This window comes from Coccinella septempunctata, chromosome 8 (assembly GCF_907165205.1).
Source record: "Coccinella septempunctata chromosome 8, icCocSept1.1, whole genome shotgun sequence".
Taxonomy (NCBI): domain Eukaryota; kingdom Metazoa; phylum Arthropoda; class Insecta; order Coleoptera; family Coccinellidae; genus Coccinella; species Coccinella septempunctata.
Window position 1 is genome coordinate 10,219,868 of NC_058196.1, and position 13,999 is coordinate 10,233,866.

At 34.5% G+C, this 13,999-nt stretch overlaps 1 long non-coding RNA gene across 1 annotated transcript; it reads right to left on the reverse strand.

Moving 5' to 3' along the window:
• Positions 1–3,033: 3,033 nt before the first annotated feature.
• Positions 3,034–4,082, reverse strand: LOC123318945. The gene is made up of 3 exons (XR_006538426.1): positions 3,921–4,082; positions 3,536–3,809; positions 3,034–3,473 (listed from the first exon to the last, which is right to left on the reverse strand). It is a non-coding gene; the product is annotated as an uncharacterized LOC123318945 (long non-coding RNA).
• Between the last annotated feature and the right edge of the window lie 9,917 nt (positions 4,083–13,999).

A 13,999-nucleotide genomic window follows, 5' to 3' on the forward strand; every position in this document is an offset into this window, starting at 1 on the left:
TGATATATAAGTATTAACTTCATAACAATCGCCTTATTTCTCTTAAATTCTTTACAGACCATCAATATTCCCAAAGAAAATATTGAGGATCCTCAGAAAACCGATCTTCATGTGGCTGTCGAAACGGGAAATTTGGAGAAAGTCCTGTTTTTATTACGAAAAGGAGCTAATGTCAATGCCACTGACTCGAAAAAGGTTACCCCCCTCCACCTGGCTATACAATTTAGGCATCTCCATCTGGTTGAAACCCTGGTGACTAATGGTGCCAATATTGAAGCAGAAACATGCGACGGTTCCAAGCCTATCCACATGGTGAATGATAGCAGTGAAAAGAGAAAAGAATGCATTGAAGAACTTCTCAAATATAACGTCGACTTAGATGCCATTGATATAAGGGGGAACACCCTGCTGCTGCTGATGGCTAAAAAATGGCCTAGTCCTGAATTGATCAGGCTACTTCTAGATAACACCAGCGATGCCAGCAACACCGATTTCAAACTGAACAATTGTCTGCATTGCCTAGCGATGCTGACGAATGTGAAACCGGAGATTTACAAAGAAGCAACATATATCCTCACAGAACGTGGCATAGACGTAAACGCGATAAACATGGCCAGCGAGTCGCCTTTGCACAAAGCAGTCTCCTATGGGAACCTGCCAATGGCAGCTTGTCTTCTGCGACACGGGGCAAGATTGGACATGCTGAACAAGCAGAATTTGAATCCGTTCGAGCTGGCCATCAAGAGAGGAAATTCGAAAATGAAATTATTGATCATGAAATACGCCTTCATCCATACACTGAATGGAATTCCTATTCCTGAGAAGATCCATCAGGATATCTACTCTGACGATGAGCTGAGATGTCTGTGGCATCGTCTCGATAAGGATTTAATTCATTTCGAGAACTCCGTCAGATTTGATGGGAGATTCCCATTTACACCTTTCCAAATACTGAGTGGCCGAGTTTATATGTATCCGACGCTTATCTCGTCTCTTGATCCTTCTACAGCGATGGTTGGCGAACCACGATCAGCCTTCTTCGACGAGGTTTTGGAAACCTGGGAGCTTACAGTCAGGAGAATTAAAGATATATATTCAGAAAGGAAGGATTTCACCACAATCGGTTTACCAATTATTCGACCAAAGTCCCATATGAGAGGATTGTAAATAATAATTGTGTTTATATTAATGTATATATCGATTTAAAGAATGCTTTTTTTCTGTTAATAAATTCATCGTTAAAATACACTGCGTAAAAAATTAATGCACATCCTGAAAATCCCAATTCTAATGAAAGTTAACTGTACATTGACTTTATTTATAACTTATTTTTTAAGTTCTCTCGGGAAGGTTTTGAACGAAACAAGACACATTAAATGGAAGAAAAATTCAGGATTTCACCGAATCTTATGTGAAAGAAGAGAAATGAACAAGTTTCAAAATACTGAGATGCTGATGAGAGATTTAATACTTGGTATTTCCACCCCTTGCGTTAATTACAGTTTTTGCGAGTGTTACCAATATACAGGGTGAGTCTTTGACTCATGCAAATGTTTTAACAGTAGGTTCTTAAGGTCAAAAGACGTGCCCTGATTCGATCACACACATACGAATACATTCTACGCATGAATTTCCTAACGACTACCGATTTTTATCACCAATTCTACCAATGCGTTCTGGTGAACGTTCGATAGATTGATAGATCTGTATGGAAAAAGATTGTTAGGTTGCAATTCGATTGGCGAATTATACGAATCGACTGAGTTTTTTCTGGTGGAGTATTTGGTGCGTGTTTTTGGATACAGGGTGGTCTGAACAAACAAATAAACCGCGATTGTTTCAAAGGTTGTTCTAAAGGAGTTGCTCTTTTAGAATATGTACCACTTTCAAGTCTACGATGATTTTTTTGAGGGATACGCGTGTCAAAAGTTGATTTCGAAAATTTCCAAAAAAGATGGCGTCACTTAAAAATTCGTCAAGACCAAACGGTTGCAACTACGTCGATGAAATTTCGAGATTTGTCACTAGAAGAGTTGCTTTTTTATAATATGTATAATATTCGGATCTGCGATTTTTCTAGGAGATAAGCGTGTCAAAAGTTGATTTCGAAAATTTCCAAAAAAGATGGGATCACTTAAAAATTCGTCAAGACCAAACGGTTGCACCTATGTCGATGAAATTTCGAGATTTATAACTATGAGAGCTGCTTTTTTGAAGTATGTATTACTTGTTGATCTACGATGATTTTTATGGGAGTTAAGCATCTCGAAAGCTGACCTTCGAAAAATTCCCAAAAAGATGGAGTCAGTTAATAATTCGTCAAGACCGAACATCTAGGTCGATGAAATTGCGAGATTTGTTACTAGACTAGTAAGCCCATAGATCTACCTTTATTGATAGATCTACCTTTAGTGATAGATGAATAGATCAACCTTTTTTGGCAGATCAGTATATCCAGGAGATCCACCTTGTAGGTAGATTCGCCTTCATGAACAGATTCGCCTTTTGTCCGTAGCTCGGGCCTTCGGCCCTCGCGATTTGCCTTCCGCCCGTAACTCGGGCCTACGGCCCTCGCACTTGCTGATACGCGAATATGGCGTATCACACATAACTCACAGCGCTCGATATATACAGGCATTGTCGCAAATTTCACGAAAGAAAACAAATAATCTCATACACTGCTCAAAAATTGGCAAAAATCAGTTATATTCAGTTGTACAGAAGCCTTATAATGGAGATTCCATGCATTCAGTTCATCTGAAGTTCTTTCTCTACGATGAAACAAAAAACTAACCTGAAATGAGAATAACTGGACAAAAGTCTATAAAAGTAGAATTTTAACGCAAAAAACACACCCTGCCATTGTATTCCAATAATCATTATATCATTCCACTCCAATAAGTTAGTCGAAAACATTTTTCCTTCCATCTGGAATGATTAAATACAATAATCCTCGTACAATAATCAAAAAGCTTAAAAATTGGCCAAAATCTGTTATATGGAATGGGAAAGAAGCCTAATTATAAAAATTTCAAGCATTATAACGTTTAATTCTGTTTATTTTGAACAAAAACCTACACGGTCCCTCTCTCTACGATAATAGCAAAAATCTTACCCTAAATGGTAGAACTTGACAAATGTCTATAAATATAGAATTTTAACGCAAAAACTCACTCATAGATTGTGTTTCAATAATCATTATATCATTCCAACTGAATAACTTATCTCAAAACATATTTTTCCATAAATCAAGCCTAAGAAAATCATCTCCGTACACTACCCAATTGCTTGAAAGTTGTCAGAAATCTGCTGTGGTCAGTTGAAAACAATCGAAATAGATCATTTGCTTCACATAAAAACTCTCCTGAACGAACTGCTCAAGAAACTTACTCTGAAGAACATTTTTTTTTACCAAATAACACCGTCCGAGAGATGATATTATACATTTCTTGATCTGATAAATTTATATATGCCTGAAAATAAATTTCAATTATAAAATATAGAATCTCCTGGACGATTTTCTGTGCAGACTCACCCCCAAGAACCGTTTGTTATCTAGAAATTCTTATGTTCATACACCAAGATCAAGGATGTTTCTCATTCTGTGAGTTTGCATGTAATTTAATCTGAAGTACATTCTGTAACCTTGACTCATGGATCATATACTTCAAATAGAAACTCTTCTGAACCAATTGCTTAGAAGCTCACCCCTGAAGAAGCTTTTTTTATTTAAATTGAGACTTTCCGATAGATGATATTTGACATTTATGAATTTCATACATTTCTTGATATAATGAATTTATATGTGCCTGAAAAATAAGTTTTATTAGTGACAAAATAAACAATCTGTTAATACATCCGATTTTGATACAGATTCACGTCCGAGAACTGTTTTTCATATCTGGAAATTCAATATTAACCTAACTTTCCGATTATGGGAAAAAATTCAATTGTGATGTGAGCTTCGAAGTGCCATCGTACAGAGAGAAATGTAGTAAATATATCCTATGATATATCCTTTAATTTCAATAATAATTGAATAAACCTTAAAAATTTGCATCAATTTTTTCACGGTCTGTCAACAGTAACACTATTATCGTAGAGAGAGGGACCCTGTAGGTTTTTGTTCAAAATAAACAGAATTAAACGTTATAATGCTTGAAATTTTTATAATTAGGCTCCTTTCCCATTCCATATAACAGATTTTGGCCAATTGTTAAGCTTTTTGATTATTGTACGAGGATTATTGTATTTAATCATTCCAGATGGAAGGAAAAATGATTTCGAATAACTTATTTGAGTGGAATGATATAATTATTATTGGAATACAATGGCAGGGTGTGTTTTTTGCGTTAAAATTCTACTTTTATAGACTTTTGGCCAGTTATTCTCATTTCAGATTAGTGTTTTGTTTCATCGTAGAGAAAAAACTTTGTAAGTTTCTATTCAAGATGAACTGAATGCATGGAATCTCCGTTATAAGGCTTCTGTACAACTGAATATAACTGATTTTCGCCAATTTTTGAGCAGTGTATGAGATTATTTGTTTTCTTTCGTGAAATTTGCGACAATGCCTGTAGATAGTTTTCGAAATTGATCCAACAGTTTTCGAGGAATTGATATCACACTTTGCCGAATTGACCACTGGAATCTCAATTCCTATCTGAACTATCGACCTGAAATTCAACATGTGCATCTCAATCCGAAAACTATGAGCAGTTTCAAGATTTGGTTCGAATTGATCCAATAGTTCTTTAGGAATTGAAATGATATTTTGTCGACTCGACTTCTGAAATCTCCATTCCATTTAGAACTATCGATCTGAAATTCAACATGTGCATCTCATTTCGAAAACTATGTGCAGTTTCACGATTTGGGTCGAATTGGTTCAAGAGTTTTTGAGGAATTGATATCACACTTTGCCGAATAGACCACTGAAATCTCAATTCCTATCAGAACTATCGAACTGAAATTCAACATATGCATCTCATTTCGAAAACTATGTTCAGTTTCAAGATTTGGTTCGAATTGATCCAACAGTTTTCGAGGAATTGATATCACAATTTGCCGAATAGACCACTAGAATCTCAATTCCTATCTGCACTATCGAACTGAAATTCAATCGTTCAATTCTTCATGCCATATTAACTTTCGATGATACCTCCTTATCACTTCGAAGAATGGAGGGACCAAAATAACCAACAGATTTCAATATAATTCCCAACCTCTAATAATAGGTAATAGAGTTATCAAATGTCAGTGTTTCAAGAGTTCCTCTTTTCGTTTTAAATTACGAAGAGGTGCTCAGTAGTGTTCGCTCTGTAAAAGCATTTATGTTACAGGATGCAGCCGTGAGTACGTCTTACATTCGCACAGTCGATCATATAATTTTCCGGCGCTGTATTTGAACCTGTAGATCCCCAGTGAAATTATAGCCATGACCGCATTCTCAACTGAACACGTTCATCAGACGTACTCACCGACGTACCATCAAATGACACGTCCACAAACCTAGTGTTATTTTCTTTAATGCTGCGTCAAAGACCGACAACCTCTTGATCGCTTCGAAGCGTGCAGGTTCAGTTCGCAAATTATAAATAATTTTGGAACTGCAGAAAAAACATACCATCTGGAGAAATGTGGAAAGAAACCTTTTTCTGGTACATTCAATATTTTTCCAGATAATAATAATCTTTTGCAGTTCCAAATTCATTTATAATCTGCGAACTGAACAGTGGCACGATTCGAATCGATCCAAGAGTTGAAAGACAACAAAAACGAACTCAATATACAATTCAATAGTCAAGTTTTTTGCCCGTAATGAAAAAACCTTGCTAATGGCGAGTGCCTGAATACAAAGTTAATTGTTGTGAACTGCACGCATCAAAAGGGGAGATAAAGGAAAATTATGGCATAAAATTAGCATCAGAATGGAAAAACGCCATCAATTCTGAATCAGATATTTGGAGTAGTAAAATCCTTGTGCCGCTGTTGATGTGCTTTATAATTTTAACGGTTTTCCGTGCAAAGCTTTGTTTTACCTATCGAAATGGGTTTATTCGTCATTGATAAAATGAATTCGACAATATACATTAGACCATAGATGTCCAATGGATGAACTGAAGCAACATTAGATCAATAAAAAAATATTTCGTTTGTTGGCCCTCATTTTCTTCGATCATGAGTTCGTTCATTCATGTGTGTGTTCATTTCCGAAACATTTTTTCTTCGTATTTCTTCTTCTGGAAACTATTTTCATTTTGTCTAGATTCTTATTATTTATTATTTTTCTGATAGATTCAACCCTCTTATTACTGCTGAAGTTTTTGTGGGTACGAGAAGTGTACTAGTACTATCAATGTACAGGCCGGGCGGTGCAAATAGTGACGTGAACATTTTTCTCCAGCAAATGGAGAAATCTTTAAACATGCTTTTTGGGGAAAATGAACAGATTATAGTTGCCGGTAATTTTAACATTGACCTTTTGCATAACAGTAAGCATAGAATTGATTTTTTGACACTAATGAGGTCATTTCAATTGGAACCTTCTATTATCGAACCTACTAGAATAACTCATTGTACAAAAACTTTTTTAGACAATATATTTAGTAATATGCATGTTGTGCAAGCTGAAATTCTTTCTACAAATTTTTCCGATCGCACTGGGCAAAAAATTTCAATTGAAATGCCTACATCAAATCTGAAGGAACCAATATATAAAAGACAATTTGATGAAAACTCCTTGAATAGCTTCAAAATTACTTTAAGTGATCAAGATTGGAAAAGAGTGCTTGATTTTGATGAGGGCGATGTTGATAGGCAGTGTTTATGCAAACATTTTTGCTTATTTTTGAGGAATGTTTTCCATTGAAATGTTTCAAAAGTCACAATAGGCCAAAAAATTATTATAATACTCAGGAAGTGATAAACTGTAAAAAAAGACTAGATATGCTTCTAACACTTAAATTAAAAAAGAATGATTTCAGGGAGGAATATAATAAAGAAAGATTAAAATACCAAATATTGTTGATGAAAACTAGGAAAGATCATTACAATGATAGGATTGAACAATCGAAGAATAAAAACAAAACTATGTGGGCGATTTGTAACGAGATAAGGGGAGATTCTACGAACAGAAATACGAGTGAACGAATTTTCATGGAAAAGTCAAGAGAAAGGGCAAATGAATACAACAATTTTCTTGTAGAAAAAATACCTAAATGGCTCGGTGACTTGGTGGATGCACCATCTTTTCACAATATTCCGTCAAACAATAAATCATTTGAATTAGAACCAACAACGCCAGAAGAAATAGAAGAAATAATAAATAAACTCAAAAATAAATTCACAAGTGGAGAAGATGGTGTACCCCCCAGTGTAATCAAACATTGTGTAAATGAAGTCAAACATATTCTCTCTTATATACTGAATAATTCCTTTCAGTATGGAATTTTTCCAAAACAATTGAAAATGTCACTTATTAGGCCAATTTATAAAAAAGGAGAAGTAACATGTATGGAAAATTATAGACCAATTAGTTTGTTGTCGTGCTTTTCCAAAATTTTTGAACAAGCAATGTGTACAAGACTGTTAAAATTTATTGAAGAATGTAACATCCTAAGTTATTCTCAGCATGGCTATATTAAAGGAAGGTCTACACAGTCTGCAACATACCAATTCACTAAAGAAATTCTTCGTTTACTTGAGGAACATGAATTAGCCCTAGGGTTGTTTTTGGATCAGTCAAGTGCTTATGATTGTTTAGTTCGGGAACTCCTATTAACAAAATTAGATAATTTAGGTATAAAAAATACAGCAGGGAAATGGTTTCGCTCCTATCTAACTGAACGTCTGCAAAGAGTTAGTATAGTTAATAATGGAAAAGAAACAAAGTCTGAAATATTGGAGTCGAAATTTGGTGTGCCACAGGGTAGTATTTTGGGGCCCATTCTCTTTTTAATCTTCATTAATGATCTGTATTCAACGATTTCAGATTTCATAACTGGTTTTGCGGATGATCTAAATATTATTATACATGCTAGTGACCTACAACATCTACTAGATAATGCACATGACTGCTTCAGCAAAATTAAATTGTGGTTCAATAATAATAAACTCATTTTAAACAAAGAAAAAACAGCTGCAGTATTATTCAGTACAAGTAAATCGGTAACTAATGAAGAGTCCATCAACTTGGATGGAAATAACATTAAACTAGAAGATTCAACCAAATTTTTGGGAATCTATAAAGATAAATTTTTGAAGTGGACATCTCACATAGAATATTTGTCAATGAAATTGAGTAAAGTAGGGTATGGAATAAGGTTTCTCCGTAACTATCTAAGTGAGCATTGTATTAAAGTGGTTTATTTGTCAAATTTTGAATCACTTCTGAGATATGGCATTTTATTTTGGGGAACCAGTTCAAGAGTGAATGACATTTTTATTATACAAAAAAGAATTATAAGAATATTATTTGGATTAAAGTTTTTAGAAAAATGTAGGGGAACATTTAGGAAACATCAAATTTTAACTCTGTATGGTATTTACTTATTTGAATGCATGATATTTTTTTTCAAGAACAAGGAAACAATGTTACAGCACACAACAGTTCATAATTATCGAACAAGAACTATGGACTTACATTATCCAAAGCATAGATTGAGCTTAAGTGAAAAACATCCATCTGATAATTGTATAAGGATATATAATCATTTACCAATTAGTTTAAGAGTTATAAATAATGTAAGATCCTTCAAGAAAAAAGTAAAGGAGATGTTAATAGATATAGAACCATACTCATTGTCAGAGTATTTTGATTTTAGGTTTAGTAGTTCATCAATGGGTAGTTAATTGTAAATGTATATTTTCCTGACACTATTTCACTCTATGTTGTACATACTTTGAAATAAAGATATTTATCTATCTATCTATCTATCTATCTACTTCTTGTGCACATCAATTGTTTCAGAATTTTTACATTATTGACACTTTTTTGATAGCAATCCAAGGGCGTACTGTGATTTTTCTACCAGGTATATTTGCTGAGCTATAGCATAAGATTGTGTTCTTGCTTATGGAAACAGTCGTTGAAAATGACCACAAAAAATAGCCATTTTTTTCCTGATTCCGAAATCTATCATACATCATACATCATACATCACTGTCAGATTCGTTCAGATATTATGAAAAATATAGTTTGCAAATGAATTTTAAATGATTGAGTATCAAGTAGGCTGAATCACAGTGTCTACACATGGTTTAATTATTATTTTGCATTTGCGTTTGAATACTTGATTCAATCCTCTATGGTTTGATCTCGATTCAAAAAAACTGTCAGTTATTAGAATTAGAATTCATTTTTGGCGGCGGCCTTATAAAAATATTCGAAAATTACGAGAAATATGATATGTTAAAATGTTTCATTATATTATATATCATATTATATATCATTTTATATCATCTTGCTTGGTTTTTTTATATTTACTCGAACGTGGCTTTCTGAAAGAATCAAAGACAGCTAACCTATCTGCCAACTGAAATACCTAACATTCGGTTGATACCCGGTTCGGGGCTCGAGGTAAAGATGGGAATATGCATCACTTGCTGCCCTTTTATCCTCATGCGCCAAAATTGAATAATTCAAAATATCATATTTCTCGTAATTTTCGAATATGTATTTCCATAATGTCGCAAATAATGACTTCTAATAAGTAATAACGGAGAGTTGTTTTAAAACGAAATCAAACCATGGAGGTTTGAATCAAGTATTCAAACGCAAAATAATAATTAAACCATGCGCAGACACATATGTTTCTGTGATTCAGCCTAGTTAATAATCAATCATTTAAAATTCTCATAGAAACAAATGTTTTTCATAATATCTGAAAGAATCTGAGGGCGATGTATGACGTATCATATATTTCTGAAACAGTAGAAAAATGGCGATTGCTTCTACGTCATTTTAAGCGACCCTTTTCATAAGAAAAAACACAACTTTATGTTATAGCTCACCAAATATACCTGTTGGAAAAAATCATAGAACGCCACTCTATTGCTATAAAAAAAGTGTCTCTATAATGTTTTAATTTCAATATACTAGCACAAACAGGAACGGAGATAATGAGCAAAGTTGGAATCGAATAGAGGAATGCAGTTGATGGAATTATTAGTTTCTCGAAAAAAGACGACATGAATGCCACAATCATTTTCCTTAATCCCTCTGCGAAAAAAAGTTGTAGTTCAGGTATCACCAATTTTGCTCACCGTGTACATAAATTTCGGTTCCGTGAAGTTAGCGAAAAGTTGAAAGCACTAAATCTGAAACTATGTTAAATATTTAGTGCTTAATTAGTGCCTATTAGTGCCGTATAATTCTTTGACAGCACCATTGTAGTTTTTGAGAAATTGATAATTCAAGTTCTTGGTGCTGACTTCACGCTCAGCACCAACATTTTCAAATTACCATGAAATTATTATACTAATATTTAGTGCTTAATTAGTGAGTATTAGTGCTTTTGGAACCAATGGAAAAAAACGAACGGTTTTCATAATATCACAGATTATTTCCTTTGGTGCGACTTCACGCCCAGCACCAACATATTGGAGTTTCGTAAAAATTTTTTTTGCAATAATTAGTGCTTAATTAGTGCAAATTAGTACTTTTAAAACGGATGCGATATCATTTTTAGTTTTACAGTAATTGCCTGATGCTTTTCGAACAGGTGTGAAGTTAGCGAAAAGTTGGAAGTACTAATTCTGAAATTATGTCAAATATTTAGTGCCTCATTAGTGCAAATAAGTGCCGTATAAATCTTTGACAGCACCATTGTAGTTTTTGAGTTAAATGAAAATATCTGTTTTGATACCGCGTAGCCATCTATGGAGAGGTATGCGAGTCATTCTCTGCAATAGATTCGTCGTCAGTGCGTCATTTTATTATCACCTAAAGCGGCTCACACATATACGACTTGGGGCGGCAATCTTGATATCGAAGAATAATTGTACTATTGATTTAAAGGGGCACAAAACTTTTATCTGAATTATTCAGATAATGTTTATATGAAGTAAAGGTTCTTTTTCTCAGATACTGCCTAAACTCTTTTTCCTTTTGTAATAATATTAATACTTTTTGGGTCATCGAGATAAAAAAAGAATATAGAGTGTATTATATGCTTAAAAAGAATATCAGAAGAACTGTATTATTTTTCAATATAGAAGTACGAAAATTTTAACAGAAAAATGTATAGTGCTATGAAAATAGACATATTATTTATCCCCTATAATGGGGATAATAGTAAAATATATTTTTATGTATATCTAAACAGACATATGAAAATAAAAATGTCTTAATACTTAGGTACATAACGAAACATAATAGCAATATTTTGACAAAAAAATTCTCAAACATAAACGATGCAACAACAAACTCGAAAAAACGCAAAATTTTCAAAATGTAATATAACAAAAAAATGATGACGAGAAGGCAGAATCATATATCCATTTGAAAAGCAGTTTAAAAAAATTTCAGCTTCATTCAAATAATGAATGTGTGTAATTTCATGCTACATATCAATCTTATAATAGGTATACCTATATATATTCTTCTCATTAGGGTCATTGACCATTGACCCTAATATTTTCTCTAAAATTAGCTGTCTCGTGAAATATGAGTTTCATTATGAATGATTAAGATAATTTCGATTCCATAAAGATAAATAGCTATCTTTATATCACACTGGATAAATGAAGTGTATATTTTTAGAGTTTCGATTAATGTGATAATCGTGAGCTGAGTTTCCTCTTCATTTTCTCGTTTGCTTAATATGATCAACTGTCCTTGTATATTGAAGGTTAAAGATCACGCAAATCAGTTTGTTTTTTCTACTTTTCCGTACCTATCTGGAACAATTCTCTGCAGTTGATATTGATATTGAAGTAATATATCATTACCAACGGAGGAACAAGAAAATGAAGAAAATATTGAATTTCCGGAAAGACTATCTATTTCACCTCTCACCATCTCTTATATTCGGAAGTGAGTGAAATGTTGCGTACTGATCTTAAAATGAGAATATCAAACAGGAACTCCTGTTGATGCTTAGGTATGGTTTTTTCGCATGGTCGCATGGGCAGATAAAACTTTTGACAAAGCTTATTATTTTAACGTTCGTAGATCGACATTGTTCGATATAAGATTACAGAACTCAAGAAAATCCAGATTGACCTGGTGGTCATAATATAATACGATCTTAGACAGACTAGACAAATTCGATATGAATATTTTGTTAAGTCTGTGGAAGACTCTAGATTCAATAGATTGGCCCAGCTTACAGGGCGTTGCACGAGAGTTGAAGGAGGAAATTCTCAAGGAATTGCCACCTACCAATACCACAATAGAGTATGCCATAGTTCATTACACTCGTCTTGGCCAGTCCTCCCGTGGCCCTAGACCCCTGGCCATCACTTTCTCAAATCCTATTTTTGTTCGTAAAATCCTGCAGAATAAAGCCGTGCAAGCGTTTTCACAGACTTTCCGGAACATCAAGCTTTCCGACGATATCACACCCAGCCAGGCTAACTGTTTAAAACTTGCGAGAGAGGAACTAAGGCGTCGAGAATCTAATGGCGAAAAGAACTTAACCATTAAGTATGTTAAAGGTGTGCCAAGAGTGGTTGGTCTGACGACAGCATCTGCTTCAAAAAATTGAACCCATCCGCCCTACAGCAGTGGACTCTCCTTTACACAAATGCTCGTTCAATAAAAAATAATTTCCATGAATTGTGTGTGAATGTTGATCTTCTTAATCCCGATATTATTTGCATAACAGAAACGTGGCTGCATAGCACACTTCCCGATCAGCTTTACAGTATAAAGGGTTACTCCTTGTTTCGCTGTGACAGCTCTCTCAATGTCGGCTATAATGGTGTCTGTATATACTTGAGTGATGAAATTTCCGAAATCTATAATATAAACGCTCTCTCCTATGATATTCCACACATCGACAACTTGTTTCTCAGCATATCCTCGTCTACGTTCTCTATTTGTGTTGGATGCATTTATAGACCTCATGCATCCCCATCAGACGAAAAACTTTTGGATCATGTACGTCATATTTCGGAATCTTACTCCAATGTTTTAATTAAAGGAGATTTCAACTTCAGAGAAATACAATGGCCGATTAGCCGATACCCCACCTTCTTTGAATTCGGTTCCCGGGCGTTTTGTTGCCTTGCTTGACGAATGTGGTCTTCATCAGGTTGTCGACAAACCAACACGGATTGTACATGGCCAAACTCCATCTTTTCTTGATCTTCTGGTGACTAGCGATCCGGATCTGGTTTCTGATACTAGATACCTAGATCCTCTTGGTAGATCCGATCATGTGATGATCGTGGCTAACATTCAGTTCACCCCTTCTGTTGTCAGAGGGATTGCGGAGAAGTACATATCAATTACCGATTTTGATTCACTCAATGACCACCTTTCTAACATTGACTGGGAGAATCTTCTGGTGGGCAAAAGTATCGATTGTGCCTGGCAATGTTTCAGCACCCGCCTGAAGGAGTCAATATTTCATTTTACCAAAAACAAGTTAATCAACTCCGTCACATCTAAACCTTGGTTAACAGATGAGATCCTTTTCATGCAGCGTCGCAAAAAGAAACTATGGAAGTGTTATCTTCGCAGTAGGACTGAACTAGATTACATTATTCATCGTCGCTACTCTAATGCACTAAGTCTGAAAATTAAGAATGCTAGAAAAATGTTTCACAGTTTCTTGGCACTACCAAAAAATCGAAAGAAGTTCTATAAGCATATCCGCCAGACTCTAAATTCTAAGGTGTCGATTCCTCTTGTCAAGGATAACACTGGTAATCTGTGTTCTAACACCTCTGAATGCGCTGCTATTTTTGCCGATACTTCCGCCAATTCCTTTTCCGTGGAAACGGACGACCGTATGCCACAAATTTCGACACCTCGTAATACTAACTCTCT